We start from the raw sequence: 12,779 nt of genomic DNA, 5'->3' as shown, positions 1-12,779 counted from the left end.
TTTTTTTTTTTTGTGTGTTTCAATTCTGATTATCAATTATTCTCTTTTCCTGTTGGTACTATCATCATCTATATATTAAGACATATTGAAGCTGAATAGGTCAATTATCAATTGTTTTTTTTCTTCTATTTGAACTATCACCATTTGTTCAATCAAGTGTATTTTATTGCATAGATGGTGACAATTTAGATAGAAACTGTACGATATTCAAACGTACAATGTTAGTGGCACCTAATGTTTGATATATGCGTTAGAGTTTGATTAATTTGAATTCATGTTGGGAAATCTTACATTAGGAGGCAAAATGCTCCCTAATGAACACAACTCCATATTCAAGATGATCTAAATATGTAACTTTTATTAAGAATGAAGTTATCGATTATCAAAAGCTAATCATTGTGCTATAGTTGCAACCAACATCACTATCATATCAATTATAAGATCAACTTCTCGATGAAAACAACAATTTTAGTTGGTGATTTAGCAATTATCACGCTCTCTTACTTGTTAGATAACTCATGAAGAAAAAAAGTCCAAATACAAAATCCATCAATCACAATTAAAATAATACTATAGGAAGTCAAATATAATAAGAATTGCCTAGTGCGGATTACCTTTTTGGTGTGGTTTGTGAGCTCTATTGCATACAAACAAGAATTTTACCTCAAGCACATTCATAGAATAGCAATTGCGGATATCTCTTGTGATAAAAAAAGTTAAATGAAATAAAATAACATTTTTAATATATTCGAATTTTTTTTCTTATAATATATTCGAAATAAAATAACATTTTCAATAACATTTTAAATTTTTTTTCTTATAATGGGGCCGCGTAAATTCTACTTTCTCCATACCCTATTTTTTGATATTTCATTAAATATATAATTATATTTTCAAAACAAAATATATCTATTTATTACATACAAAGTAAAATAAAATAAAATGATGCACATTAATTTTTTTTTATTTGAAATAAATATTAATTACCATTAAATTAATAATACTATAAAAAGTTAAATATAATGACATTTTGGTTGTACAATTAATTTTTTTTTTCCTTAAAAACATATCTTTCTTCTTCTTCATCGGCCCTTTCACCGAACCCTAACTTTCCCCATTTTTTTTCCAAACCCTAAAATTCGAACACTCTACCAAAATCTCACTTCGAAAAATCCATAATTTTCATGCAAAAATTCAGCCTTTAACGCTAGTTTTTCATTATACAGTTTTTGATTTTGGTGAAGAAAAGTATACAGTGTAAGAAGCAGTTGAAGGATTTTTTTACCATGGATTCTCAGCCGAACAATCTCTACGACACGGCGTCTCAGCCGGATACCGGCAACGACGCATACACATTTCTGGAATTCAACACACAAGGGGAAGAGTTTGATTATCCTGAATTTCAAGAGCTTTCACAGCCAATTCGATCTTCTGCGTGGCCAACACCATCTGATTCTCTGGTATCTGAAGTACCTGATCGGCCTCCATCGTCGGAAGCATCGCCGTCGACGAAATCACGAGGTGGAGGTGGGAATAGTAATGTTAGTAGTAGTAGTAATCAGGCGTCGGTGGTGGATGCATTGGCAGCGGGGATGAGTGGGTTGAATTTTGAAGAGACAGGGGATGATGAGGGTTTTGAGTATGGAAAAGGGGATTTTGGGGTTGAGCATGCTTGTAAGTACTGTGGAGTGGCGAATCCTGCTTGTGTAGTTAGGTGCAATGTGCCATCTTGCCGTAAGTGGTTCTGTAATTCCAGAGGGAACACTTCGGGCTCGCATATTGTTAATCACCTGGTATGTAAGAGGAGATATGTGCATTTTAATTTTAGCTTATTTTGATTCTTGTGGATTAGTGACTGGCTCTCTTCGTTGAGCAAAATAGCTTTATTAATATAAATAATTTGTTTCTGATGAGTAGCTTTGTATTAAAAGACAAAAATAAATCATCATCCACAACAACAACATACATATGGGGAGGGTTGAGACCGTTTCGGAAAGACACTCTGGCTAAAATATCACATATCAAAGCAGTTTGAAAAGGAAAATACGGTAGAAAAGAGGACATTTCAAATCATAAGAAAACATTACATAGCATTTAGAAAACAAGGAACAGTAATAACAGCCAAATTGCACAATAACCGAAGCATATGAAACAACATGCAGTAGCAGAAATAAACTACAAGATTAATGCTACTACTACTGGTATGAAAGGAGAAACAGGTAGAATGCATCAAATTACCACCAAGCCTATCCCCTTGGAAAGTGAGACAACATCACTACCTACTAACCTTCTACCTTTATCTGCAACCTTCATATCCTCTTACCTAAGGCCATGCCCTTGGTAAGCTGAAGATGCGTTGGTTTTTCCTTTTGTAGTTTATTTGGATGATGAATTGAGATGATTCCAGTTATAGTGATTGAATGAAGAACAAAATTTTCTGACCGCATTTTGTTACCAAAAGCAGGATTTAAGTCTGAAAACCTCACACCCACTACTCCCTTGGACTTAATAGAGGTATATATAGTTCAAGCAAAAGGCAGTGCTGTGCCTCACTAGCTGCAGAAAGAGTGGGTGCTGCAGAAGAGGTGGATTTCTTGTGGCAGGGGCGTGTTTCAGATAATGTGGTAGTCTCCTTTTGTCCCTGGCCCCTCTCTGTTCTCTCTGGGAACTTGTGTGAGGAAAAAGTATGGACATGGTTAAACATGGAGAAGTATGGAATGGGAAATACTTGTACAGGGTTGCACCAGAAAAGTGAAGTAGGTGAAGCTTATGCAATTATCTTTGACTTAGTGATCATACACGACTAGCCAATTAGTCTTTATTCTGTTTCTTCATGTTAATTGAGATGGATTTTAGTAGTAGGTGATTACTGTTGGAAAGACAATTTTGCCTATTTTCTCAGATCTGTTGTTAGTCTATCTTTAGTAATATGACCCAATGGGATGCCATTTATTCAGAAAATAAAACTAATGCCGTTACCATAAAAATGTTATTAAAAATAGGATAATCACAAGTGGTTGGTCTGAGTTATACAAAAATGATAATAGTAGATTTATATCTAGCTTCATCAATCTTTTAACAGAAGGAGTTTCCTCAGAGTTCAACTCTAGATTTCCTCAGTTTATGATAAGTTTAGTGAACAAACTATGGTTTTCTCTTTTTTTTTTGTAATGTATATTTCCAGCTCTTTTGTGCTGGGGGATCTCTTGGATAAAATAAACTCTTATCCCAATAAAAAGAAGGTTTTGACTTTTGTCTGAATCATGCAATTTTCATCTCCACCATAGTTCCTTATTTATTCATGTGAGAGAAGTTGAAAGGGAAACTCTCTATATGTTCATCAGGGAGAAAAGCCAAAGCATCACCTTTCTTAGTTTATAAGGAAGTGAATTGTCTCTAGATGATCCAAACTGTGGGAATTTCCTGACAAAATACAAAATCTTAAATGCATGTTATATTTTGTTAGTGTCACCATTCTAGACAGTTTGATTGGCCACTTATGCTTAATGGATTTACATTGGAGAGTTATATTCCTCTTGACTTTTCCTACAATTGGGGAGTCTATGATTTTATTTCCAGAAACAAGGGATTTATTGTGTTTTTTTTGGTTGACGTTGTATATACTCAACTTCATCCTATAGGTGCGAGCAAAACACAAGGAGGTGTGTCTTCATAAAGACAGTCCACTTGGAGAAACAATTCTAGAGTGCTACAATTGTGGATGCCGAAATGTCTTTCTTCTTGGCTTCATTTCTGCCAAGACAGAGAGTGTCGTTGTTCTCCTCTGTAGAGAACCTTGTCTAAGTGTTAATGCATTAAAGGATATGAACTGGGACCTGAGTCAGTGGTGCCCACTCATTGATGACAGGTGCTTTTTGCAGTGGCTTGTTAAGGTCCGGATTCTCTTTCTTAGTCTTCCCTTCTGTTCCTTTTGGTTTCTGTTTTCGGTCCTGTATTTGTGATGTGTGGAGTGCTGCAGGTCCCTTCCGAGCAAGAACAGTTGAGAGCGCGCCAGATCAGTGCTCAACAAATCAACAAAGTAGAAGAATTGTGGAAGACAAATCCTGATGCTACCCTGGAAGATCTTGAGAAGCCTGGTGTGGATGATGAGCCTCAGCCTGTTGCCTTGAAGTATGAAGATGCCTATCAGGTTCTCGCTGGGTGATACAATTATATTATCTCCTTTACCTTTTATTTGTATAGAGATGCATTGCAGGAATTATTCTGCTATGTAGTTGTGAGTTGCCCCTGGATTGAGTATTGGCATTTTAACTATGCTTGCCTTGACTCTTTTAATGTAGTATCAAAACATATTTGCACCATTGATCAAGCTTGAAGCTGACTATGATAAGGTATGTCAGGATCTTAAGATTATTTTAGATGCTGGTGCCTGAATGCTTAATCCTATTTTATTTTCTTAGCTTTTTGTTGCATCCTGAAATATCATGTATTTTTATTTAAAGCTACCTGTGTCTTCTCACTTTTGCTTTTGGATAGTGGGTGTGTTACTTCTTAAGTTACCTGATAGTGAGTTTTGCCCGTAGAAGTGCTGAATTTATGAGGACAATTGCATTTACACTTGATTGACTCTTTCTTCTTGGTTCTTAATCTTCGTGACAATTGAACTAAGACATGTCAGTTACTACTCTCTGTGTTTCTCATGAGCAAAGATGTGATACTTTTTAATTTGCTCATCTTGTTCTTTTGCCTTTAAGTAGAGTTTATACTTGTCTTTAGGGTGTGCTTACAAGCTTTGGAATTTTGTTTTCTGCTTGGTAGACGATGAAAGAGTCTCAAAGTAAAGACAATCTTACTATTCGATGGGGATATTGGTCTCAACAAGAAGCGCGTTGCATATTTTGTGTTCCCGAAGGTATTTCCTTGTTACTTTTTTTCTACCGTGATTCTTCTAGATTCTTGGACTGTTATAGTGCTTTTTGTTGTCATTTACTATTTCAATCATGGCATGGAAACCTTTTATTGTCTTTACCTACCTGAACTGAAGATAGTCTGCTGCTTTTTCAGGAAGATAATGAGTTGCGTCTTGTACCTGGTGATGAGCTAAGGCTACGATATTCAGGGGATGCAGCTCATCCAGCTTGGCAATCTGTGGGGCACGTGGTATGGACCTTTTGTCTTGATATCCAAATCTTTTTGAGAGGGAAAATATAGTATGGAGTCTGACTAACCACAAACACCCTTAACAAGTAGAGACAATTTGGTTGGAAAGACAAAGGCTCCCCTGCATCATGAAAAATTTAATTAGTGTGGAAAATATTCTTAAAAGAACTTCTCCCAAGGCCCCTGGCTTCCTTTTTTCTCAATTTTTTTTAAGGATTTCTTTTGCGGTTTGTACTCTTAAGATATTGGTTGTCTATTCATTTTTCAGGTAAAATTAACTGCTCAAGAAGAGGTTGCGCTTGAACTTCGTGCCAGCCAGGTACTTAGATTTTAGATTGCTAGTCTCATTGTTATATTTTCTTCTCTTTTTTTCACCATGTGTTTGTTTGTATTTTGGGTCTTTGCTAAACTATTCCTGTCTCATCAGGGGGTTCCAGTCGATGTGAACCACGGGTTTAGTGTTGACTTTGTTTGGAAAAGTACGAGCTTTGATCGGATGCAGAGTGCAATGAAAACCTTTGCAGTGGATGAGACTAGTGTCAGTGGGTGAGTGAGAATCTTTGGGTTCTACTATAGAACGGTTTAGAACAATTGTGAAGATTTCATGTCCTTAATCGTGTTACTTGCCTAAGATTTATAATTCTATCTAAGATCAGATCAGCTTGTGCCTTCTTTCTCCTTCATTTCATGTTTAGAGTAATGTCTGTTCTTTTTTAAGTTTTGTCACCGTTGGAATATTTATGGTAGTGCATCTTTGCGTTTGTTTCCCATTCTTGGTATCATGAATAAACTTTGAATTAATTTATGCACTACAAGGAATGCCAGTTATTTTTGCTACTATTTTGTAACTCGTATGCATCTCTTTGATGCCAGTGAAAACCTTTTCAAAAAGAGGAATGTCATATTCATAGATTTAACCACCAACTTTATTTGGGTTGACCAGTTTGTAACTTCTATGTTGGAGTATTTAGTTTTGTATTCTTTTTGCCTCTTATGCAGGTATATTTACCATCATCTGTTAGGTCATGAAGTTGAGATGCAGATGGTCCGGAATACACTTCCACGTCGTTTTGGTGCTCCTGGTCTTCCGGAGCTTAATGCATCTCAGGTTGAGTGCTCCATCTGCTAGTTCATCATATTTTTTTTTATCTTTGATATTGACCATGCTCCCAATTATTTTTAGGGATACCTTATTGAACAGGATATTTTTTGACAGTGAGAATTGTTATACTTCTGGTTGTCTTATTTTGACATGTTCATATTGTTAGGTTTTTGCTGTAAAAAGTGTTCTTCAGAAGCCCATCAGTTTAATTCAAGGTCCACCTGGAACTGGAAAAACTGTCACCTCTGCCGCCATTGTGTATCATATGGCGAAACAAGGCCAAGGACAGGTAACTTTGATGTCCTTTTTCCCTATTTTTGTTCTCGATGTTAGTCGCTTGATTTACTGGCTATTTTTAGTTGTTGTTAACTATTTTTTCACCAGGTTTTGGTCTGTGCCCCCAGTAACGTGGCTGTGGACCAATTAGCTGAGAAGATAAGTGCCACCGGTCTGAAGGTGAGCCACCAGCTATTTCTTATCTCCTTCCCATCCCCAATATGAGTGGGAAAAAAGCTCCATGAAGACATCTTGAACTGGCTAAGAAGCTCAATCACTATTTTAGTGGTCAATCCACATTTATGCAAATATCTAGTGGAATCATCTGGCAGAATGTCCTCTTTTATGGGGATGAGCTGAAAAACGAGTTCTTTATATCCCCGGAAGGATTGAGTATGTTAGTAAACTGAAGGTTAAAAATGAATCTCCTATATCCTTCCCAATTGACCTTGTCCCACCCATGCACACAAACTGAAGGAGAAGGAGAAGGAGATAGGAGTCTAGAAGTATTGGAAATATAAGACATATAAGAAATATAATAGAAGTGAATAAAAAATTCCATCATTATCTTTTTCTTTAATTTGTGAGATTTTTGGTCCCTCCTTATTTCATTTTCTTTTCCCCAGGTGGTCAGGCTCTGTGCCAAGTCAAGGGAAGCTGTCAGTTCTCCTGTCGAGCATTTAACCCTTCACTATCAGGTTACTTTTTAATTTTTTATCCTCAAATGTTTATATATCGTTCTCTTTTTAATGTTATCTTTTGAACTTTTGTCTATACAGGTTCGCCATCTTGACACGTCTGAGAAGAGTGAACTTCATAAGTTACAGCAACTGAAAGATGAACAAGGTTGGTGTTGCAGTCTTTGGCCACACACTTGTATAGGGATTTAGCATTTACCTGGGGATATTTTTGGAGTTGTCCTCTGTTTTTTCCTTTCTATTTCTTATTTAATATCCTTTATTAGAGCATTCTAAATGTGTGCACATGATTCAAAGTCATTTGATTTAATGGACTTTCAGGAGAGCTTTCCAGTAGTGATGAGAAGAAATATAAAGCTCTGAAGCGGGCAACAGAGAGGGAAATAGCTCAGAGTGCTGATGTCATTTGTTGCACATGCGTTGGTGCTGGAGATCCTAGATTGGCTAATTTCAGATTCCGCCAGGTTGGTTTGCCTTGTTACACAAAACTAAATTTTTTGTTAACTATTTTAGCTTTTCTGTTTTTTATGTTCTTGTGTACTCATTCATGCTGGTTTTAACATTTCTGTTAAACCTCTTTGTAGGTGCTCATTGATGAATCCACTCAGGCAACTGAGCCTGAATGTCTCATTCCTTTGGTTCTTGGTGCAAAGCAGGTCATTATTGCAATTAATGTATTCATTCATAAAACAATTGTCATACTGAAATGTAGTACGATGTTGGATTCTTACTCAGAGTTTTGTGCTAGGCTGTTCTTGTCGGTGATCATTGCCAGCTTGGACCTGTCATTATGTGCAAGAAAGCGGCTCGTGCTGGGCTGGCTCAATCTCTCTTTGAACGCCTTGTGTTTCTAGGCGTGAAACCAATTAGGTTACAGGTGATTATCTGAGTCTGTTGGACGTGTTAACATGTCCTTCCAGGGTGTTATGGGCTGAAGTGAAATTTTAAGATTCTCTTTTTCCTGTTATTCTCTTGTTTCTCATGTAGTTGCCATATTGATTGAAGGGCTCCTTCGTCATCTATGTTGATTTGAGGAGTCTTCTTTCCCTTTCTTTTGGGTGGTGGTGGTTGGATGAAGATGTTCATGTTATTTTATATTGTGTTTGCCAATCTGCCACTTGCCATCACCCTAATATGCTAGTTTTAAGGTTTTATGTTTTTTCTATGCTTCACCCAGCATTATGTTATTTGGATATCTAGTTTTTCATTATCTAGTAATACTTGTGTGTCTGACCTGTTCTGAGTTTCTTTACCTCTCATTTTAGCTGCTTTTGTTCCCCTCCTGGTTGGCTCTTTCTGTCTTTCTGTTTCCTTGAACTTTTGGTGTTGCTTGCTCACATACTCTTTCAAAGTACTGTTTACCCTTATTTAGCTATTAAATTTTGAAGTGTCAAGACTTATTATTTTTCCATTACTAATGTTGATTCTGTTGTCTATTTTGCTTGCAATTCCAGGTACAATACCGTATGCACCCTGCATTGTCTGAGTTCCCATCAAATAGCTTTTATGAAGGTACACTTCAAAATGGTGTAACCGTCAATGAAAGACTATCATCAGGAATTGATTTTCCTTGGCCTGTGCCCAACCGTCCCATGTTCTTCTATGTTCAGGTACTATCCGATTTGTTTAGCTGATTCATCTTCAGTTCTTCTTGTCTGAGTCACGGAAAATTCTGTGATTTCTTGTTTTGGGTCACCTGGATGTTACTACGATGGTTATGGAAATATTAATGATTATTTCTGAGAAGGCCTCTTGGTGGTTCTTTGATATTGTTTGAGGACTTTTTTCCTGTTATGACTGATATATTTAAACTTGAATACTTGGTAATTTATCTGTAGATGGGACAAGAGGAGATCAGTGCTAGTGGAACTTCCTATCTGAATAGAACTGAAGCTGCAAATGTGGAGAAGATTGTGACTACATTTCTGAAGAGTGGGGTAGTCCCCAGTCAGGTACATCCTTATTTGCATCCTTAATGTTGAACACCTTCATTTGGTGGTAAGAATGCAATTATTATATATTCACAGATTGGGGTCATAACACCATATGAGGGTCAACGGGCATATATTGTGAATTATATGGCAAGAAATGGTTCCCTAAGACAACAACTCTACAAGGAAATCGAGGTAAGCAGTTAATACATTGGCATTACAGTTTCCTTGGATTATTAGTACTTATTTTGAGTATTTGCTTATGTTCAGGTTGCAAGTGTAGATTCATTTCAAGGGAGGGAGAAGGATTATATTATTTTGTCGTGTGTCAGGAGTAATGAACATCAGGTTGGCTTTATCCATTGATTTTCTCTTGTTTGATGCTCAATTGTTTAGTTTTAAATATTTAGATTTGTTATGTTGTGTTGTCAATTTTTGTATCCTCTGAACCACAACGCCTTCCCTCTTTTCCCTCCTCTGGGGTCTTTGTTTGCAAAAGTTCCATTTCCTTTTTATCTCGGAGTTCAGGAGGTAGGAAACATTTTGTTAGCGTTGATATATGTTTTTATGAGTACTTGCTTGCTTAATATATTTAGTCAAGGTGGATCTGCATCTCTCTTGTGCATGTGCTTTAATCTATTCCACCATGTCCCATCTGTTCACGATTAAACCAAAAGTTTTGACTTTTTTTAATTCCTCTTTTCTTTTAGGGCATTGGGTTCCTTAATGATCCACGCAGGCTTAATGTTGCTCTTACCCGTGCTCGTTATGGTATTGTTATCCTGGGAAATCCTAAAGTCTTGAGCAAACAGCCTCTGTGGAATGGTTTGTTAACACACTACAAGGTAATATCTTCAAAATGTTCTCCTTTGGTAATACTACTTCAGCATTATGTCATGTTTTCTCTGCTCTTCGAAGTAGTCACCTGGCAAGTTTGACCTAACATTAGATGGTTAGTCTTTTGGGCTAAATATATCTTGTTGTTATTATTTGCATACTTGGGGACGTATGAAGTGTAGATGTCAGTAGGTGTTTGATGCTTTTGAGGTTCATACTTCAATGCATTTTTCTTGCAGGAGCACGAGTGCTTGGTAGAAGGTCCTCTCAATAACTTAAAGCAGAGCATGGTTCAATTTCAGAAGCCCAAAAAGGTACTGATGGTGGTTAAATACTCTACCAAAGTTACATGTCTGCTCGTGCATGATTATGCATCAGTATTGAGGTGTCTTTTTGTGTCATGGGTTTGCAGATCTACAATGAGCGCAGACTCTTCTTTGGTGGTGGACCTGGAGCAGTTCCAGGTGACAGTTTTGGATCTGCTTTAGGCTCCAGTGCTGACAGGAGAAATAGTCGTCCTAGGGGTATGGTGAACTTGAACTTCCCCCAACTGGCTGTGAATTGTTTGTTTGAATGTTGTATGGCACATAGGATTCCTGCGTTGGAATATGTTTCTGTTTCATCTGATTATTTGTCAGGAACCCTGCTTTTGCTGTTCTTCGTATTGTAGAGTTCTTCTCAAAATGGTTTTGGAGAAACTAGGAAGAAGCAAAGAAGCATTTTTATTATTATTAGAATCTCAAGTATATTTATATATGTATTTGTCTGCTTTCCTAAGGATATTTTTAATAATTTTTGGTAGGTTCTTATATGGCACCTGGTGTACCCAATGGTACTCAGAAACCCGGTGTTCATCCTATTGGTTATCCGATGCCTCGGGTTCCCTTTCCCCCTTACCACGGAGGCCCTCCACAACCATATGCAATTCCTACTCGTGGTGCTGTCCATGGGCCTGTTGGAGCTGTTCCTCATGTTCCACAGCCAGGTAGCCGGGGTTTTGGGGCTGGACGTGGCAACGCCAATGCCCCAATTGGTAGTCATCTCCCTCACCATCAAGGCTCCCAGCAGCCGGTCGGAAGTATTGGATCTAACTTCAACTTTCCTGCATTAGATAATCCAAACAGTCAGCCTTCCATTGGAGGACCTTTATCTCAACCTGGATATGCTTCTAATGTCAGTAAATTTTCAGTTTGTTTATTTGATGAAATGGTAAGTGATTTGGTGTAAGCATTTTTTCTTTTTTGAATTATAGATGGCTATCCAGGGACCAGGCCAGTCATTCCGGGATGGACATTCTATGGGTAGCATGTCACAGGTGATTGATTCTGGACATCAAAATTGATATGTTAATTTGTTTTCTCTATCATATTTACCTTAAATTTTTTAATCAGGATTTTGTGGGAGATGATTTCAAGAGCCAGGGGTCTCATGTTCCATATAATGTTGCTGACTTCTCTACACAGGTGCCTGTCCTTTACACCTCTAGTAATTTGTTAATTGCGCCTGCCATCACTGCCTTAATTTATGCATAATATGTAGGATAACATTTCTTTTTTATATTAACTGGCCTTTGTTGTACTGGTATTTAGGCTTCTCAAGGCGCATATGCTGTTGATTATGTAACTCAAGGAGCACAGGCTGGGTTTCCAGGGAACTTTTTAAACCAAAATTCTCAGTCTGGATACTCCCGTTTTGGTTCAGGAAATGAATTCATGTCTCAGGTTAATTTAAATTCCACTTCTTTGGCCCCTCATCTCACTCTTTTAGACCTGGAGGATATGATTTTGAATATGAGAGTCTAGTCTCGAAGTAATGCAGTTCATCATACATGATGGGCTGATCTGTTGGCACTTCTGACTGGGTGGCTTGGTGGATGAGCTATGTGAAGTCGCCTATGATCTCTTTTCTCCTATCTTCCAGTTCGCTTTTGGTCCTCTGCTTATCGAACTTCTGATATCTGTGCAGGACTATATGTCTCATGGTTCGCAAGGTCTATTTACGCAAGCTGGATATAATGATCCATCACAAGATGATGGTTCACAGAATCATTTTGGCATGTCCAATGTTAATTCACTTCAGTCTCAGGTTAATTTATTATTTAATTCTGCCTGAGTTTTCTAAATTGTTCAATGTGATCAATATTTGAAATAAGCATCAGGCGAAGTCCACCAGATTGAGAAGGTGATTCTTCACCAGGATCAGTATTTTGGACGGCGAGTGGCGACAAAAGGCGACTAGGGCCTGCCTTGCCACGCGGCGAGGCGCTCGCCTTTTTGAAGCGAGGCGCCAATTAATACCAAAAATTAAAAATATTTAATTGCATATATAAATATTCAAAATCTCAATAGCAATAACATATATTGGCAAATATTTCAATTCAAAAACTGAAAGTAGATACTAAAAGTGTAGAACTTTAAAGACCCAATAATTCATAAGATAATACTAGAAATCTAAAAGGCTATTCTTCTTCAAAACTATCCAACTCTTGAAGATCAACATCCTCTACATCATTATATTGCTCCTCATCTTCTTCCTCATCATAGTCTTCATCAATTAGTGTACGAGTCCTACTTGAAGTTGAACTTGTTGATGTAGTTTCTACTCCTTTGCCCTTGTCAAGTGCTCCTGATCTTGAAGAAAGTCCCCTAAGATGATAGATACTCTCATCAACTCCAATTGCCGTAGCAACACTACCCCAAGTAAGATCATCATCCTCATATACTAGTTCATCTTCTTGATCTTCGGGGCATCCAACTAACCATTCATTTGAATCATCAATGTTATCCAAGCGAATTGGATCAATGAGATCACGAG

The 12,779-nt window shown here is 37.4% G+C and overlaps 1 pseudogene across 1 annotated transcript in view; it reads left to right on the top strand.

Annotated features, from left to right (window-relative positions):
* Positions 1-1,060: 1,060 nt before the first annotated feature.
* The window catches only part of LOC102594954 (regulator of nonsense transcripts 1 homolog), a 16,050-nt pseudogene continuing 4,331 nt past the window's right edge, over positions 1,061-12,779 (top strand). The window contains exons 1-28 of the transcript XR_368516.2: positions 1,061-1,793; positions 3,642-3,893; positions 3,980-4,150; positions 4,302-4,352; positions 4,780-4,873; positions 5,026-5,121; positions 5,390-5,440; positions 5,549-5,667; positions 6,121-6,229; positions 6,390-6,512; positions 6,608-6,679; positions 7,126-7,197; positions 7,279-7,345; positions 7,519-7,661; positions 7,782-7,853; positions 7,946-8,074; positions 8,652-8,807; positions 9,036-9,149; positions 9,225-9,323; positions 9,399-9,476; positions 9,839-9,973; positions 10,205-10,279; positions 10,378-10,489; positions 10,768-11,138; positions 11,218-11,280; positions 11,357-11,428; positions 11,555-11,686; positions 11,931-12,050. The product of XR_368516.2 is annotated as a regulator of nonsense transcripts 1 homolog (transcript). The remainder of the gene's footprint in view (positions 1,794-3,641; positions 3,894-3,979; positions 4,151-4,301; positions 4,353-4,779; positions 4,874-5,025; positions 5,122-5,389; positions 5,441-5,548; positions 5,668-6,120; positions 6,230-6,389; positions 6,513-6,607; positions 6,680-7,125; positions 7,198-7,278; positions 7,346-7,518; positions 7,662-7,781; positions 7,854-7,945; positions 8,075-8,651; positions 8,808-9,035; positions 9,150-9,224; positions 9,324-9,398; positions 9,477-9,838; positions 9,974-10,204; positions 10,280-10,377; positions 10,490-10,767; positions 11,139-11,217; positions 11,281-11,356; positions 11,429-11,554; positions 11,687-11,930; positions 12,051-12,779) is intronic.

This window comes from Solanum tuberosum, unplaced genomic scaffold (genome assembly GCF_000226075.1).
Source record: "Solanum tuberosum cultivar DM 1-3 516 R44 unplaced genomic scaffold, SolTub_3.0 scf00402, whole genome shotgun sequence".
Classification (NCBI taxonomy): Eukaryota; Viridiplantae; Streptophyta; class Magnoliopsida; order Solanales; family Solanaceae; genus Solanum; species Solanum tuberosum.
This window is presented reverse-complemented; position numbering and strand designations above follow the sequence as displayed.